Below are 16,268 nucleotides of genomic sequence, written 5' to 3' on the forward strand. Positions count from 1 at the left end.
ATAACTTTCTTTAGGACCAGGTCATTTTATTTATTTATTTTTTTTTTTTTTTGTCTGAGATGGAATTTCACTCTTGTCGCCCTGGCTGGAGTGCAGTGGCACGATCTCGGCCCACCGCAACCTCCGCCTCCTGGGTTTAAGCGATTCTCCTGCCTCAGCCTCCCGAGTAGCTGGGATTACAGACATGCACCACCACGCCCAGCTGATTTTTTTGTATTTTTAGTAGAGACGGAGTTTCTCCATGTTGGTCATGCTGGTCTTGAACTCCCGACCTCAGGTGATCTGCCCACCTTGGCCTCCCAAAGTGCTGGGATTACAGGCATGAGCCACCGCGCCCAGCCCATTTTATTTCTTATATGACTTTGGACATCTGGAACCAACAGAACTCCTGGCAAATAGTTTAAACTTTGTATACTTTTAATGGTTTATTTTTTTAATTAGTCACCTTTTATTTTAGGTTCAGGGGGAACATGTGCAGATTTGTTACATGGGTAAATAGCAAGTTGCTGGGGTTTGGTATACAAATTATTTTGTTACCTGGTAGAGTGAACATAGTACCCAATAGTTACTTTTTTGAATCTCAGTCTCCTTCCACCCTCCTCCCTCAATAGGCCCTGGTGTCTGTTTTTCCCCTCTGAATCAATGGGTACTCAAGGTTTAGTTCCCATTTATGAGTGAGAACATGTGGTATTTGATTTTCTTTTCCTGAATTAATTCACTTAGGATAATGGTCTCAAGATGCATCTATGTTGCTGCAAAGGACATGATTTTGTTCTTTCTTATGGCTGTGTAACATTCCATGGTGTATATGTACCACATTTTCTTTATCTAGTTCTCCGTTGATGGGTACCTGAGTTGATTCCATCTCTTTGCTGTTGTGAATAGTGTTGTAGTTAACATATGAGTGCATGTGTCATTTTGGTAGAACAATTTATATTTCTTTGGGTGTATACCCAGTGATGAGATTGCTGGGTCAAATGGTAGTTCTGTGTTAAAGTTTTTTGAGAAATCTCTAAACTGCTTTCCACAGTGGCTGAACTAATTTACATTCCCACCAGCAGTATATAAGCATTCCCTTTTCTCTGCAAACTCACCAACATCTGTTATTTTTTGATTTTTTTAATAATAGCCATACTGACTGGCTTGAGATGGTATATCTTATGGTTTTGATTTGCATTTCTCTGATGATTAATGAAGATGAGCATTTTTCTTATGCTTGTTGACCATATATGTGTCTTCTTTTTTTCTTGATAATACTTTAGTTGAATTGTCACAAGGTTATTGAACTTCAATAACTTTGATATTCATGGATCATAGCAGAACTGGTAGTGCTTAGTAATGTTCCATGAGTAGCACTGTTCTAGGTTAAGCACACATTTCAAAAAGAAGTTTCAATAAACAATTTCTTAAATAATATTAAGAATGGAAATGTTATATTCTCAATTAAATATTATTACCTGTTTGCTTAAGAGACCCCTTCCCAAGCAAAAGATTAATTTAGATACTTTGAAGCCTGTGAACACTAATTTTAACCCAAGTTAGTTTCCAGTGCTTTCGTTCATAGCACAAACTCACTCAATGTCAGTACCTCTTATATTTGCTCTTACACTTAGAAGATCTAGGTCTTTACCTATAAGCACAGAAAGAATAAAGAACACTCACTTTTAAAAACAGAATTACTCTCAATAAAATAATGTTTATTTATGAGTGCTAGTACTCAGAAATGGTGACAGTTTAAGAAACTAGCTGCTGCTTCAAAGGATGGTCAGAAAAGTTGGAACATTTTTTATTCTTGTTACTTCCCCTTACACCTTTATATAGTTCTTTGTCATATGTCTAGTTTTTCTTGCTATATCCTATATCCCTATATCCCTATATATCCTATATCCCTATGTCCCTAAATCATCAGAGATTCCAGAGATTCCTTCCAGTTTTGCTTGAGAGTCCCTTTGTAAAATGCCAGACCATTTCCCCTTTGTCCTCACCTCTTCATCTTGACTTCCTTAGAACTTAATTCCTAAGGGTTTCTTGAAAGATCCACCAAACATTCCAGTAGGTCTTCTAACTGGCAAATTCCTTTTGGAGTGCAGACTATTTGACCTGAGACATCTTTCTTCATCACCTGGGGTCACAATCCAGGTGCATATTGGAGGTGAGGAGTTACGACATAATGATGAGGAGTCTGCCTAGCATATCATCACTGTGATAAAGCGGGAAAGGTACTCCCAGGGATTACCCTATTAGCATCGCTGCCTTACTTGTCCCACTTTAATTTTTTAAACATATGAGTGATTGTTGATAGAAGGATTCCCTTTTTCCTGCATATTCTCTGGAGCAATAGAAACTAGGATATCCATTTATCATTTTGTCTTCAAGCCCTCTCTGTAGCAAATCTTGGCTCTCTCTTTAGCCAACTTAGCTTCTCCTCTTTTCCTTCTATTGCCAGAGTTGCCTGGTCAGAGCTTACAATGGTAATCTGCAAGGTTTCCATAAGGGTCCCTTTTGTCCTTGCTCTAATTCTCTTGTCACTCTGGCTTTCACCATGACCAAACTGTGAAGAAAGACCATTTTGTCCTAATCCAGTGTCTTCCTTGCCTTTTTACGTCCTCCCTCCCCAGTTATTGAGAAGTAACTCCTACATTTTTCATTCCTATTCTTGTCCATTTAATAACCCTGTGTATAGATCTGTTATACTCTTCATTTGACTGAGCCTGGCAATCACTGAACAGTTATAACCCTTCAAGAATTGTCATTTAAATGGAATCATACAGCATGTAATGTTATGTGACTGGCTTCTTTAACTCAGCATAATGCCTTTGGGATTCATCTATAGGTGGTTCACTGTATAAAAAGTGTATTCTTTTTTATTACTGAGTAGTATCCTATTATATGAATGTACCAAGTTTGTTTGTCCATACACCTGCTGAAAGATATTTCAGTTATTCCCAAATATCTTTGGGATATTTACAAATATAACTGCTGTGTATATTGATATACCAACAGCCAGGTGTGAGATTGCTGGGGCATGTGATAAGTGTGCTTAACTTTTTAAGAAACTTCAAAACTGTTTTCTGGAGTTGTGGTACCATCTTGCATTCTTACCAGCACTATACAAGAGTTCTACTTGCCACATACCTTCACTGGCACTGAGTATTGTCATTATCTTTTATTTTAGCTATTCTTATAGGTATGTGCTTGTATCTCATCACGTTTTTCATTTGCATTTATCTAAAGGCTCATGATAGTGCACAGCTTTAATGTGCTTGTCATATTTATATCATGTTTAGTCAAGTGTCTGTTGATTATTTTGTTTACTTTTTTGTTTTTTACTTTAAGTTCTGGGATACATGTGCTGAATGTACAGGTTTGTTACATAGGTATACATGTGCCAAGGTGGTTTGCTGCACCTATCAACTCTTCATCTCGGTTTTCAGCCCTGCATGCATTAGGTATTTGTCCTAATGCTCTCCCTCCCCTTTCCCCCCAGACCTCGACAGGCCCTGGTGTGTGATGTTCCCCTCCCTGTGTCCATGTGTTCTCATTGTTCAGCTCCCACTTATGAGTGAGAACATGAGGTGTTTGGTTTTCTCTTCCTGTGTTAGTTTGCAAGGATGATGGTTTCCAGCTTCATCCATGGCCGTGCAAAGGAAATTAACTCATTCGTTTTATGGCTGCATAGTATTCCACAGTGTATATGGGCCACATTTTCTTTATCCAGTATATCATTGATGGGCATTTGGGTTGGTTCCAAGTCTTTGCTATTGTAAATATTGCTGCAATAAACATATGTGTGCATGTTTCTTTATAGTAGAATGATTTATAATCCTGTGGGTATATACCCAGTAATGGTATTGGTGGGTCAAATGGTGGTATTCCTGGTTCTAGATCCTTGAGGAATTGCCACACTGTCTTCCACAGTGGTTGAACTAATTTACACTCCCACCAACAGTGTAAAAGCATTCCTATTTCTCCACATCCTTACCAGCATCTGTTGTTTCCAAACTTTTTAATGATCACCATTCTAACTGGTGTGAGATGTTATCTCATTGTGGTTTTTATTTGCATTTATCTAATAACCAGTGATGATGAGCTTTTTTTCATATGTTTGTTAGCCACATAAATGTCTTCTTTTGAGAAGTGTCTGTTCATATCCTTCACCCACTTTTTGATGGGGTTGTTTGGTTTTTTTCTTGTAAATTTGTTTAAGTTCCTTGTAGACTCTGGATATTAGACCTTTGTCAGATGGATAGATTGCAAAAATTTTCTCCCATTCTGTAGGTTGCCTGTTCAAGCAGATGATAGTTTCTTTTGCTGAGCAGAAGCTCTTTAGTTTAATTAGATCTCATTTTTCAATTTTGGCTTTTGTTGCAATTGCTTTAGGTGTTTTAGTCATGAAGTCTTTGCCCATGCCTACGTCCTAAATGGTATCTCCTAGGTTTTCTTCTATGGTTTTTATAGTTTCAGGTTTTACATTTAAGTCTTTAATACATCTTGAGTTAATATTTGTGTAATGTGTAAGGAAGGGGTCTGGTTTCTGTTTTCTGCATGTGGCTAGCCAGTTTTCCCAGCACCATTTCTTAAATAGGGAATCCTTTCCCCATTGCTTGTTTTTCTCAGATTTGTTGAAGATAACATGGTTGTAGATGTGTGGTGTTATTTCTGAGGCCTCTGTTCTATTCCATTGGTCTATGTGTCTGTTTTGGCACCAGTATCATGCTGTTTTGGTTACTGTAGCCTTGTATAGTTTGAAGTCAGGTAGCGTGATGCCTATAGCGTTGCTCTTTTTGCTTAAGATGGTCTTGGCTCTTTTTTGGTTCCATATGAAATTTAATGTAGTTTTTTCTAATTCTGTGAAGAAAGTCAATGGTAGCTTGATGGGGATACCCTTGAATCTATAAATTACTTTGGGCAGTATGGCCATTTTCATGATATTGATTCTTCCTATCCATGAGCATGGAATGTTTTTCCATTTGTTTGTGTCCTCTCTTATTTCCTTGAGCAGTGGTTTATAGTTCTTGAAGAGGTCCTTCACATCCCTTGTAAGTTGTATTCCTAGGTATTTTATTCTCTTGGTAGCAATTGTGAATGGGAGTTCACTCATGATTTGGCTCTCTATTTGTCTGTTATTGGTGTATAAGAATGCTTGTGATTTTTGCACATTGATTTTGTATCCTGAGACTTTGCTGCACTTGTTTATCAGCTTAAGGAGATTTTGGGCTGAGACAGTGGGGTTTTCTAAATATAAAATCATGTCATCTGCAAACCAAGACAATTTGACTTCCCCTCTTCCTATTTGAATGCTCTTTATTTCTTTCTCTTGCATGATTGCTCTGGCCGGAACTTCCAATACTATGTTGAATGGGAGTGGTGAGAGAGGGCATCATTGTCTTGTGCCGGTTTTCAAAGTGAATGCTTCCAGCTTTTGCCCATTCAGTATGATATTGGCTATGGGTTCGTTAGAAATAGCTCTTATTATTTTGAGATATGTTCCATCAATACCAAGTTTACTGAGAGTTTTTAACATGAAGTCGTGTTGAATTTTATTGAAGTCCTTTTCTGCATCTATTGAGATAATCATGTGGTTTTTGTCATTGGTTCTGTTTATGCGTTGGATTACTTTTATTGATTTATGTATGTTGAATCAGCCTTGAATCCCAGGGATGAAGCCATCTTGATTGTGGTGGATAAGCTTTTTGATGTGCAGCTGGATTCGGTTTGCCAATATTTTATTGAGGATTTTCGCATCTATGTTCATCAACGATACTGTCTTGAAATTTTTTTGTTGTTGTGTCTCTACCAGATTTTGGAATCAGGATGATGCTGGCCTCATAAAATGAGTTAGTGGGGAGTCCCTCTTTTTCTGTTGTTTAGAATAGTTTCAGAAGGAATGGTATCAGCTCCTCTTTGTACCTCTGGTAGAATTCGGCTGTTATTCTGTCTGGTCCTGGGCTTTTTTTGGTTGGTAGGCTATTAATTACTGCCTCAATTACAGAACTTGTTATTGGTCTATTCAGGGATTCGACTTCTTCCTGGTTTAGTCTGGGAATGGTGTATGTGTTCAAGAATTTATCCATTGCTTCTAGATTTTCTAGTTTATTTGCATAGAGGTGTGTATAGTATTATCTGATGGTAGTTTGTATTACTGTGAGATCAGTGGTGTTTCCCCTTTATAATTTTTTATCGTGTCTGTTTGATTCTTCTCTCTTTTCTTCTTTGTTAGTCTGGCTAGTGGTCTATTTTGTTAATCTTTTTTAAAAAAACAAGCTCCTGGAATCATTGATTTTTTTTGAAGGGTTTCTCGTGTCTCTATCTCCTTCAGTTCTGCTCTGATCTTAGCTATTTCTTGTCTTCTGCTAGCTCTTAAATTTGTTTGCTCTTGCTTCTCTAGTTCTTTCAATTGTGACATTAGGGTGTCGATATTAGACCTTTCCTGCTTTCTGATGTGGGCATTTAGTACTTTAAATTTCCCTCTCAACACTGCTTTACCTGTGTCCCAGAGATTTAGGTACATTGTCTCTTTGTTCTCGTTGGTTTCAAAGAACTGAATTATTTTTGCCTTAATTTCATTATTTACCCTATAGTCATTCAGGAGCAGGTTGTTCAGTTTCCATGTAGTTGTGCAGTTTTGAGTAAGTTTCTTAATCCTGAGTTCTAATTTGATTGCACTGTGGTCTGAGAGGCTGTTACGATTTCTGTTCTTTTGCATTTGCTGAGGAGTGTTTTACTTCCAATTATGTGGATGATTTTAGAATAAGTGCTATGTGATTCTGAGAAGAATGTATATTCTGTTGATTTGGGGTGGAGAGTTCTGTAGATGTCTACTAGGTCTGCTTGGTCCAGAGCTGAGTTCAAGTCCTGAATATCCTTGTTAATTTTCTGTCTTGTTGATCTGCCTAATATTGACAGTGGGGCATTAAAGTCTCCCACTATTATTGTGTGGGAGTCTAAGTCTCTTTGTAGTTCTCTAAGAACTTGTTTTATGAATCCAGTTGCTCCTGTATTGGGTGCATATTTATTTAGGTTAGTTAGCTTTTCTTGTTGCATTGATCCCTTTACCGTTACATAATGCCCTTCTTTGTCTTTTTTTATCTTTGTTGGTTTAAAGTCTGTTTTATCACAGGCTACTATTGCCACCCCTGCTTTTTTTTGTTTTCCATTTGCTTAATAAATATTCCCCCATCCCCTTATTTTGAGCCTATCTGTGTCTTTGCACGTCAGATGGGTCTCCCGAATATAGCACACCGATGGGTCTTGTCTCTTTATCCAATTTGGCAGTTTGTGTCTTTTAATTGGGGCATTTAGTCCATTTACATTTAAGGTTAATATTGTTATTTGTGAATTTGATCCTGTCATCATGATACTAGCTGATTATTTTGCACGTTAGTTGATGCAGGTTCTTCATAGTGTCATTAGTCTTTATATTTTGGCTTGTTTTTGCAGTTGCTGGTACTGGTTTTTCCTTTCCGTATTTAGTGCTTCCTTCAGGAGCTCTTGTATGTCAAGTCTGGTGGTGACAAAATCCCTCAGCATTTGCTGTCTGCAAAGGATTTTATTTCTTCTTCACTTATGAAACTTAGTTTGGCTGGATATTAAATTCTGGGTTGAAAATTCTTTAAGAATGTTGAATATTGGCCTCCATTCTCTTCTAGTTTGTAGGGTTTCTGCAGAGAGATCCACTGTTAGTCTGATGGGCGTACCTTTGTAGGTAACCTGACCTTTCTTTCTGGCTGCCCTTAACATTTTTTCCTTCGTTTCAACCTTGGAGAATCTGACGATTATGTGTCTTGGAGTTGCTCTTCTCAAGGAGTATCTTAGTGGTGTTCTCTATATTTCCTTAATTTGAATGTTGGCCTGTCTTGCTAGGTTGGGGAAGTTCTCCTGGTTAATATCCTGAAGTGTGTTTTTCAACTTGGTTCCATCCTTCCCATCACTTTCAGGGACCCCAATCAATCATAGATTTGGTCTTTTTACATAGTCCCATATTTCTTGGAGGCTTTGTTCATTCCGTTTCAATGTTTTTTTTTTTTTTTTTCTCAAATCTTGTCTTCACTTCTCATTTCAGTAAGTTGATCTTCAGTCTCATATTCTTTCTTCTGCTTGATTGATTCGACTGTTGATATTTGTGTATGCTTCACGAAGTTCTTGTGCTGTGTTTTTCAGCTCCATCAGGTCATTTATGTTCTTCTCTAAACTGGTTATTCTAGTTAGCAGTTTCTGTCACCTTCGTCAAGGTTCTTAGCTTCCTTGCATTCAGTTAGAACATGCTCCTTTAGCTCAAAGGGGTTTGTTATTACCCAACTTCTGAAGCCTACTTCTGTCAACTCATCAAACTAATTCTCTGTCCAGTTTTGAGCCCTTGCTGGAGAGGAGTTATGATCATTTGGAGGAGAGGAGGCGTTCCGAGTTTTGGAATTTTCAGTCTTTTTGTGCTGGTTTTTCCTCATGTTCGTGAATTTATCTACTTTTGATCTTTGAGGCTGATGACCTTGGATGAGGTTTCTGTGTGGGGGTTCTTTTTGTTGATGTTGATGTTATTGCTTTCTGTTTGTTAGTTTTTCTTCTGACAGGCGCCTCTTCTGCAGCTCTGCTGCAGTTTGCTGGAGGTCCACTCTAGACCCTGTTTGCTTGGGTATCACTAGTGGAGACTGCAGAACAGCAAAGACTGTGCCTGTTCCTTTCTCTGGAAGCTTCGTCCCAGAGGGGCACCAGCCTGATACTAGCCAGAGCTCTCCTGTATGAGGTATCTATCAACCCTTGTTGGGAGGTATTCTCCCAGTCAGGAGGCACGGGGGTTAGGGACCCACTTGAGGAGGCAGTCTGCCCCTTAGCAGAGCTGGAGTGCTATGATGGTAGAATCCTCCTTGTCAGGATCTGCTGCTCTCTTCAGAGCTGGCAGGTAGGAATGTTTAAGTTTGCTGAAGTTACACCCACAGCCCCCACTTCCTCCAGGTGCTCTGTCCCAGTGAGATGGGAGTTTTATCTATAAGCCACTGACAGGCTGCTGCCTTTCTTTCAGAGATGCCCTGCCCAGTGAAGAGGAATCTAGAGAGGCAATCTGGCCATAGCCGCTTTGCCACGCTTTGTTGAGTTCTGCCCAGTGTGAACTTCCAGGCCTTTTTAGCGCTGTCAGGGGAAAACCACCTACTCAAGCCTCAGTAATGGTGGATGCCCTTCCCCCCACCAAGCTCCATTGTTCCAGGTGGACTTCAGAGTGCTTTGCTGGCAGCAAGAATTTCAAGCCAGTGGTTCTTAGCTTGCTGGGCTCTTTGGGAGTGGGACCTGTTGAACGAGACCACTTGGCTCCCTGGCTTCAGCCCCCTTTCCAGGGGAATGAATGGTTCTGTCTCTGGGGTTCCAGGTGCCGCTGGAGTACAAAGAAAAAAAAAAAAAAAACTCCTACAGCTAGCTTGGTGTCTGCCTGAACAGCTGCCCAGTTTTGTCCTTGAAACCCAGGGCTCTGATGGTAGAGGCACACGAAGGAATCTCTGAGTCTGTGGACTGGAAAAACCATGGGAAAAGCGTAGTATCTGGGCTGGATAGCACAGTCTTTCATGGCTTCCCTTGGCTGGGGGAGGGAGGCCCCCAACTCATTGCACTTCCTGGGTGAGTCAACACCCCACCCTGCTTCTGCTTACCCTCCGTGGGCTGCACCCACTGCCTAACCAGTCCCTATGAGATGAACAGGCTACCTCAGTTGGAAATGCAGAAATCACCTGCCTTCTGCATTGGTCTCCCTGGAAGCTGCAGACTGGAGCTGTTCCTATTCGGCCATCCTGCCAGCAGCCCTTGTTTACTTTTTAATTGGTTTGTCTTATTCTTAAGTTTTGAGATTTCTTTGCATATTCTGGCTACAAGTTCTTTGTAGGATATGTGACTTGCAAATATTATCTCCCGGTTTATGGCTTATTCTTTCATTATCTTATTTTTTAACTTTTATTTTACTTTCAGGGATACGTATGAAGGTTTGTTCAATAGATAAATTGTGTTTCATGGGAGTTTGGTTTACATATTATTTTGTCACCCAGGCAATAAGCATAGTACCCTATAGGTAGTTTTTTTTTTTAATTTTCGCCCTCCTCCTATCCTCCACCTTCATCTAGGCCCTGGTGTCTATTGTGCCCTTCTTTGTGTCTATGTGTACTCAATGTTTAGCTCCCACTTATAAGTGAGAGCATGTGGTGTTTGCTTTTATTTTCCTGTGTTAGCTTACTTAGGATACTTACCTCTAGCTCCATCCATGTTGCTGCAAAGGAGATGATCTCATTCTTTTTATGGCTGCATAGTATTCCATGGTGTGTGTGTACCCCATTTTTTAATCCAGTCTACCACTGATGGTCATTGAGTTTGATTCCATGTCTTTGCTATTGTGAATAGTGCTAAAATGAACATATGCATGCATGTGTCTTTATGGTAGAACAATGTATATTCCTTTGGGTATACACCCAACACTGGAATTGCTGGGTTGAATGGTAGATCTGCTTTAAATTCTTAGAGACATTGCCAAACTGCTTTTCACAGTGGCTGAACTAATTTACATTCCCACCTGGAGTGTACAAGCATTCCCTTGTTTCCACAGCTTTGGCAGAATGTGTTATTATTATTATTTTTTTTACTTTTGAACAATTACCATTCTGTCTGGTATGAAATGGTATCTCATTGTAGCTTTGATTTGCATTTTCCTGATGATTAGTGATGTTGAGCATTTTTTCATATGCTTGTTGGCCACGTGTATGTCTTCTTTACAAAAGTATCTGTGACCTGTCAGTTTTTCCTACCTGCCTTCAAGAATTTTTCTTTTGCATTGACTTTGGAGAATCTAATGACTATGTGTCTTGGGGACAGTCGTCTTGTATGGTATCTCACAGGGGTTCTCTAAATTTGCATGTTGATCTCTCTAGCGAGGTTGAAGAAATTTTTGTGGACAATATCCTCAGATATGTTTTCCAAGTTGTTTGCTCTCTCTCCATGTCTTTCAGGACGGCCAGCGAATCATAGGTTTGGTCTCTTTACCCCATATTTCTTGGGGATTTTGTTCAATTTCCTACTTTTTAAAATTTTTATCTACCTGCATTGATTCACAGGAGGGGTCTTCAAGCTGTGAAATTCTTTCCTCAGCTCAATCTATTCTGTTATTAATGTTTCCAATGCTTTCTGAAATTCCTATAGTGATTTTTTCTTTTCCAGAAGTTCAGTTTGGTTCTTTCTTAAAATGGCAATGTTATCTTTCAATTCTTGGACTGTTTTACTGTATTTTTTGGATGGGGGTTTCAACCTTCTGTATGTCATTGAGCTTCCTTGCTATCCAGATTCTGAATTCTATGCCTGTCATTTCATCCATTTCTGTCTGGTTAAGAGCCACTGCTGGGGAGCTGCTGCATTCGTTTGGAGGAAGGAAAACACTCTGGCTTTTAGAGTGGACAGAGTTCTTGTGCTGTTCTTTGTTTTTGTTTTAGTTTGTTGTTGTTTTTAATCATTCGTGTGGGCTGATGTTCTTTTGATATTTGAAGTTGCTGTCTTTTCGATGGGGCGTTTTACTTTTATTCCTTGATGCCCTTGAGGGTTTGATTGTGACATGAGTTGCATTTAGTCAATTAGTTTTGTTCCTGGATGCTTTCAGGGGGCCAGTGCTCAGCTCAGCACACCTGGGCCATTTGTTCTAACCCTGAGGGCTTTGACCAGAACCACAGCTTTGTTGTCTGGCCCCTTGAAGTTAAGCACCTGCTACACTAGAGTGGCAGAGGTGTTTTCAGTCAGCTGGCAACAACACTCCAAAAGGGGCTGCTGGCAAATTCCACTGGCAGAGCAGTAGCTAGTCATGGGTGAGTGAGCTCTAGTAGGGTTCTGCCTGCAAAAGCACTTCGATGGGTAGCTGGGCTTTGCTGGCAAAAGAGCTGTAATGGTTACTGCTGACACGCACTTTGACTGGGCAGCTGAGGCTGTTTTGCAAGTGAGTGTGGCCAGGCAGAGGCTCTGGGAGAGGCCAGCAGACCACAGGGGTGCTGAGATTAGACTGGCCCTGTCCCACGGCCAAGATAGCCCTGCTCTGTCCAGGTCCAGCAGCTAACAAAGGATAAAGCCACCTAAAGGAATATGGCAAGCCTTGGGAGATGGGTGCCTATGGCCATGCTCCACTGCAGCTGTTCCTGGGCCAAACCTTCTGGGCTCTGCACAGGCTGGAATTATGTCTCTGCCAACTCTCCAGGCAATTTTCTCTGCCAGCTCAAATGTCTGTGGGGGTTGTTGGGTCTTCTACAGCTTGGATCCTGGAGGTTTGTGACCATAGTGAGCCATTCTATTCCCTTTTCACTTACCTCTTTTCTAGAGCTGCTGGGGGCGAGGAATGATTCCTGTTGCTCCACAACCCTGTGTAGGGTTCCCAGCTTCCTCCCTTTTCAGCCTGGGGTCTGCAACCCCTTTCTGTCTACTTTCAGTGCATTCTTTCCAAAGATCTGTTAGGAGTGGGCCAGTCTACTTGATGCTGTGGTCTCTCTTGGTAGGAGAAGCTCTTCCCAGCTGGTCTAGTTGATCATCTTGGTTCTTGTTTATTTACCGACTTCTAGGGTGTCCCGGTATCCTATCTGTGGAACTCCCAGTACTTGCAGTTCATGGGGCCACAGAGGCCAAGGCAGAGCCACCTGGTGAGTGCCAAAGCCAAGAGGGTGCAGCCATGGAGATGAGACCCCATCTAGGAAGGCAGTCCCACTTTAAATATTTTGAGGTTTTATTATTACTTTTTATATTAGAGCTATTCCTTTTATTCAGAGATAGAGCTGTCTTCATATTCAGTTACATATCTGTAATTCGGAAAAATATGCAAATGTTTGAGGGGTAAGAAATTTGGAAAAGATAAATGGCTTAGAAGAGAAACTTCTAGTTTATTTACAACAGACAAAAATGTCTGTTAAAATCATCTTTCTCCTTAAGTGAATATATCTAAAGTTGAGAGTAGCCTATTTAATGTAAATAACAGAGTCTTTTGGCTACTTTTGATATCAGTAACAGCATGAATCAGCTTCAAACAAAATGACGAGTGTAAAATGGTCTCTTATGAGCCATAGGTGTCTTTGGACAAATAATGAGAAAAACTGATCAATTTTGGTGCTAGTAAAATTGTTCCTGATTTTATGAATCTGATATCTTTATGAATGGAATAATTACAAGTCAGTTGACTGATCTTATAATTTTACAGTTATTAAATATCTATTAGTTAGAACACCCTTCTTGTTAGATTACTTTTTAAGAGAAATGTATTATCCTAACGCAAAAGATTCTTATTGTGAATATTTTGAAAAGAACTTACAATACCAATATAGTTAAGTATTAAAGGATACCAATATAGTTAAGTATTAAAGGAAGCAAGTTCTGTTTTATTAATATTTTTAATTATATATTACGAATTTTAGTATAGAAATGTAGAAAGAAGTTTTTAATTTTTTTTTTTATTATACTTTAAGTTTTAGGGAACATGTGTACAACGTGCAAGTTTGTTACACGTGTATACATGTGCCATGTTAGTGTGCTGCACCCATTAACTCTTCATTTAACATTAGGTATATCTCCTAATGCTATCCCTCCCCCCTCCCCCCACCCCACAACAGACCCCGGTGTGTGATGTTCCCCTTCCTGTGTCCATGTGTTCTCATTGTTCAATTCCCACCTATGAGTGAGAACATGCGGTGTTTGGTTTTTGTCCTTGCGATAGTTTGCTGAGAATGATGGTTTCCAGCTTCATCCATGTCCCTACAAAGGACATGAACTCATCCTTTTTTATGGCTGCATAGTATTCCATGGTGTATATGTGCCACATTTTCTTAATCCAGTCTATCATTGTTGGACATTTGGGTTGGTTCCAAGTCTTTGCTATTGTGAATAGTGTCGCAATAAACATACGTGTGCATGTGTCTTTATAGCAGCATGATTTATAATCCTTTGGGTATATACCCAGTAATGGGATGGCTGGGTCAAATGGTATTTCTAGTTCTAGATCCCTGAGGAATCGCCACACTGACTTCCACAATGGTTGAACTAGTTTACAGTCCCATCAACAGTGTAAAAGTGTTCCTATTTCTCCACATCCTCTCCAGCACCTATTATTCCCTGACTTTTTAGTGATTGCCATTCTAACTGGTGTGAGATGGTATCTCATTGTGGTTTTGATTTGCATTTCTCTGATGGCCAGTGATGATGAGCATTTTTTCATCTGTCTTTTGGCTGCATAAATGTCTTCTTTTGAGAAATGTCTGTTCATATCCTTCGCCCACTTGTTGATGGGGTTGTTTGTTTTTTTCTTGTAAATTTGTTTGAGTTCATTGTAGATTCTGGATATTAGCCCTTTGTCAGATGAGTAGATTGCAAATCCATGCTCATGGGTAGGAAGAATCAATATCGTGAAAATGGCATACTGCCCAAGGTAATTTATAGATTCAGTGCCATCCCCATCAAGCTACCAATGACTTTCTTCACAGAATTGGAAAAAAACTACTTTAAAGTTCATATGGAACCAAAAAAGAGCCTGCATCACCAAGTCAATCCTAAGCCAAAAGAACAAAGCTGGAAGCATCACGCTACCTGACATCAAACTATACTACAAGGCTACAGTAACAAAAACAGCATGGTACTGGTACCAAAACAGAGATACAGACCAATGGAACAGAACAGAGCCCTCAGAAATAATGCCACATATCTACAACTATCTGATCTTTGACAATCCTGACAAAAACAGGAAATGGGGAAAGGATTCCCTATTTAATAAATGGTGCTGGGAAAACTGGCTAGCCATATGTAGAAAGCTGAAACTGCATCCCTTCCTTACACCTTATATAAAAATTAATTCACGATGGATTAAAGACTTCAATGTTAGACCTAAAACTGTACAAACCCTAGAAAAAAAGCTAGGCAATACCATTCAGGACATAGGCATGGGCAAGGACTTCATGTCTAAAACACCAAAAGCAATGGCAACAAAAGCCAAAATAGTCAAATGGGATCTAATTAAACTAAAGAGCTTCTGCACAGCAAAAGAAACTACCATCAGAGTGAACAGGCAACCTACAGAATGGGAGAAAATTTTTGGAAATGTAGAAAGAAGTTTTAAAATACCCTCTCTAAAATGGAATAAAAAGGAACTATAGTGAAGCTTGCAATCACAGAAAAATTATGATCAGACACTTCACAAAGAATACACATATTGTATTATAACCAACAGTTTACCTTTTGCATGAAGCTGTCTATGGTTTTATTTTTTATTTTTTTGGAAATATTCTTTGGAGAATAGTTTCTTATATAATATCATTGTACAAATGTCATAATAGTGAGGCCTTACCTTTGTTGAGTCTAACCAGTCAATTAGTGCACATTTTTGGATACCTTCCATTATTTCACAGCTCAATATAAGAAAGAAGTGTAAGACGTGAATTCTGTCCTCAAGGAAGTTACAATTCAGTTGTAGAAATCAAACTGACATACATTAAACACATGGAGAACATTGTGTTAACTTTGCAGCACTGGCTCTAAGTAAAAGAAAATAGTATTGACTAGAACGTTTAAGGTTTCATGAAAGAGATCAGACTTAAAAGATTTGGTTAGGCCAAGGGATGAAGGAAAGTATTGCCAGATAGGTAGAACAACTAGATCAAATACACAGAAGTAAAGATTAATACCTGGTCCTAACACTTCTCAAAAGAAAACATTTATGCTGCTAACAAACATATGAAAAAAAGGTCATCATCACTGGTCATTAGAGAAATGCAAATCATTGTAGATTCTGGATATTAGCCCTTTGTCAGATGAGTAGGTTGCGAAAATTTTCTCCCATTTTGTAGGTTGCCTGTTCACTCTGATGGTAGTTTCCTTTGCTGTGCAGAAGCTCTTTAGTTTAATGAGATCCCATTTGTCAATTTTGGCTTTTGTTGCCATTGCTTTTGGTGTTTTAGACATGAAGTCCTTGCCCATGCCTATGTCCTGAATGGTAATGCCTAGGTTTTCTTCTAGGGTTTTTATGGTTTTAGGTCTAACATTTAAGTCTTTAATCCATCTTGAATTGATTTTTGTATAAGGTGTAAGGAAGGGATCCAGTTTCAGCTTTCTACATATGGCTAGCCAGTTTTCCCAGCACCATTTATTAAATAGGGAATCCTTTCCCCATTTCTTGTTTTTGTCAGGTTTGTCAAAGATCAGATACTTGTAGATATGTGGCATTATTTCTGACGGCTCTGTTCTGTTCCGTTGATCTATATCTCTGTTTTGGTACCAGTACCATGCTGTTTTTG

The 16,268-nt window shown here is 39.4% G+C and overlaps 1 protein-coding gene across 1 annotated transcript in view; it reads left to right on the forward strand.

Annotated features, from left to right (window-relative positions):
- TENT5D (terminal nucleotidyltransferase 5D) overlaps window positions 1–16,268 on the forward strand; it is a 105,457-nt gene that overhangs the window by 7,481 nt on the left and 81,708 nt on the right. The gene's annotated exons all lie outside the window — the stretch shown is intronic.

This window comes from Pongo abelii, chromosome X (genome assembly GCF_028885655.2).
Source record: "Pongo abelii isolate AG06213 chromosome X, NHGRI_mPonAbe1-v2.0_pri, whole genome shotgun sequence".
Taxonomy (NCBI): Eukaryota; Metazoa; Chordata; class Mammalia; order Primates; family Hominidae; genus Pongo; species Pongo abelii.